Source organism: Nicotiana sylvestris, chromosome 11, assembly GCF_000393655.2.
Source record: "Nicotiana sylvestris chromosome 11, ASM39365v2, whole genome shotgun sequence".
Classification (NCBI taxonomy): Eukaryota; Viridiplantae; Streptophyta; class Magnoliopsida; order Solanales; family Solanaceae; genus Nicotiana; species Nicotiana sylvestris.
Window position 1 is genome coordinate 156,614,512 of NC_091067.1, and position 3,261 is coordinate 156,617,772.

A 3,261-nucleotide genomic window follows, 5' to 3' on the forward strand; every position below is an offset into this window, starting at 1 on the left:
TCTTGAGTAGCAAGTTTCGATGGGAAAAGAGTCATTCATGCAAAGTATATTATATAATGCAAGAATTATACAATAAAAAAGAAACAGAACCAACTTAAATGAAGAGCAAACTGTTATTTTTAGTCAATTATATATATCATAACTAATATCTCTAGTTCCATTGATCCAACATGTATACTCAGATGGAGAGTAAGTACATGATATCAATAACTAGTATTTCACCTTGTGAGCTTACAATAAATTTATCCGATATGGGGGGAAGACCTAAAGTCGACGTGTAAATTTACACTCACTTGAAATTAATAGTGGAAGACCATAGAAATATATTTCTATCACCACTTAATCATGGTTGCATTATAATTACAAAATTGATTCAACGTGTGGACTTAGATGGAGAGTCAATACATGTTATCAACTACTAGTAATTATACTCAATGAGTTCATAAAAATTTATCCGACACGGAGAAAGACCTAAAGTCGACGTGTAAATTTATTATCTGACTATAAATGAATAGTGGAGACCATAGGGGTTAATTCCTATTACCACTTGATCACAACCACGAAATATTCTCTAAGGATTAAGTTCCAAAATTCACAAAATGCTCAAAACCCATCTAGACAGTCATGAAACACTAAATTAATGTTATTCACTGCATACAAAAAGTATTATTTACCGGGGTTTTCCGATAGACCTACCAAATTTCAGGTCAATTGGAGATCATAAAAGTCATGATCTTCAAAACAACAACCAAATTTGAAAAGCTACCATTTAAGCATTTTTAGGAATTTAAAACATGGCATACATTTCAATTATATATCAGTTCATGTAAAATAAACATGCGTCATCATGTTCCAGATTTAATAAAATAAGACTGACATAAAAGGAATGACTTTTCACATCTAAATCACATTTTAATCCCCCAAACTGTCAAAAAACTCATCTAAATGACCCTGAACTTTTGAAATATGACATAATTCTCTGCATAGCAATGAGTATTTCTTATCAGGTTGTCTCCGATGAACCCACCGAATTTCAAGTCAATTGGAGATGGTGATCACCAAAACTAGACTAAATTCGAATAAGTCTTTTTAGGCAAATTTAAGATTCAACCAATATGATTTACATTCTTTCCATATATCATATTAAATTAAATCTCATGTGTAATCATGTTCCAGATTTAACACAAATAAAACCGATATAATAAAGAAAAAAAATCATATTTAAAGCTTATTTATGTCACGACCTGAATTTTTCGCCTTTGGGAGTTGTGATAGCGCCTACTAGTGAAAGCTAGGCAAGCCAACTGTTTGAACAAATTACCCTTTTCCATTTCAATCCTTTAGCAAAGTGATTCAACAGTTTATAAACAACAAAATTTAAACAAGCGGAAGAAAATAATTAAACCATTTAAATAATTCCAATACGATTTCTTAAACAAAAACAATCCAGAACTGGTGTCACAACTTCACAGACGATCTAAGAATACTATAAACAAGGTCCAAAAAAAAGTAAATGCAACACTGTTTCTGAATTACATAAATAAAACAGGAAGAAAGGATAGAGGGAGACGCCAGGGCCTGCGGACGCCTGCAGGACTACCTTGGATCTCCATATGGACTGAAGGCAGCCACCCAAGTTAAGGTCCAAAAGCTGCTGCACCGGAATTTTTACACAGTGCAGAGTGTAGTATCAATATAATTGACTCCATGTGCTGGTAAGTGCCTAGCATAACCTCGGTGAAGTAGTGACGAGGCTAGGACCAGACTACCAAATATACATGTGCAGTTAAATCATATACAACAGAAAATAGAAGCAGGAATGTACAGTTAAGGAGGGGAGTGATCATGGCCAACCCTGCACTACTATTGAGTAGCGAGAGAGGTCGAAGCAGCTTTTACCCGATTAAGGTCAGGATCTATTTCCACAGGGATCTAGAAGTTGGAGTCGGGTGTCTATCTAAAGCGGAGTTGTGTATTTGATCCAAATTGCACTTCTAAATATTTTTGGGTTTTTGTTTTACTTCTAATTATATAAAACTACAATGCTCAATTAAACTAAAATAAGCTAAGATTAAACTATTGCGAGTTGTTCAAATAATTAAAAGGCACTAGGGTAGTGACTTTCGCCTAGGTGGTCAATTGACGGATACTTGGGTCTAAAGCTAGATTGTCACATTTGGGGAGTATGATATAACCATTGCACGATTCTACTCACTAGACACCTCTCGGTAGTTTGAGTGATTTTGCCCGAATTGACTTTCTCAAGACCAATTGGGTATGCAAATTTGCACAAGCAATTAAGGTTCAAGTCGGGTATTACTATCTCTAGGTTTAATCCTTTAATTGGGGCTATCAATCTCTTGAGTACGTACCAATTCCTTGTTGGAACAATTTCAGAGATTTAGGCTCTCTTTCTCAAGAAGAGCCTAAGTCAACTAAACACAAACTAGCGTTTTCAACCACTAATTCAACAATTAAACATGAAAGTAGTCCAAATATCAAACACCCATAACCAATTAAGCCTTAAAACACAAGACCCATCAATTACCCACACTAGGGTTGAGCCATAACCCTAGCTTATGGGTCAGCTACTCATAAATAGAGAAGAAAATAAAGAAACAGATGAAGAAAAACTCACATTAATTAATTACTAAATTAAACTAGAAGATTCAATATTGAAATGAAGCTAAAATTACTCAAAACAGCTAAAAATATCGAAGTCATGAGCGCAACCCAATACAAAAACTATCTGATGACCTAAAAATGAAAAAAGAAGCTATTTATACTAAGCTGAAAAATCTGGACAAAAATACCCCTACAGGGTTAGTGCGGACCGCACAAAATCACATGAGGCTATACTAGGGCTCTGAACTTGAATAAACGACTCTCTGAACTCGGGCAATGTGGACCGCACAAAATCGAGTGTGGCCACGATGGATTCTAGTGCGGTCCGCATGAAATGGAGCGCAGACCACATTGGGCTTCAAACTTGGAATTGGCAACTCTCTGAACCTTGGCTCTGCCGACCGCACAAAATCTCGTGCGGCCGCATTGCCTTTTTGCCTGAATAGTAGCCTCTCTGAACCTCACTGGCCCTGTTTTGCCTGAGCTTGTCTTATCTTGATACTTGTGCAAGTTTCATTCCTTTTTGAGCTGATCTTTCACATTTTGTCACCTTGTTGATCAAACCTGCAATCAAGCACAACTTGTGAGCCTTTTTGGGATTATTTTGTACACATTTCTAATCAAAACTTTAGCATG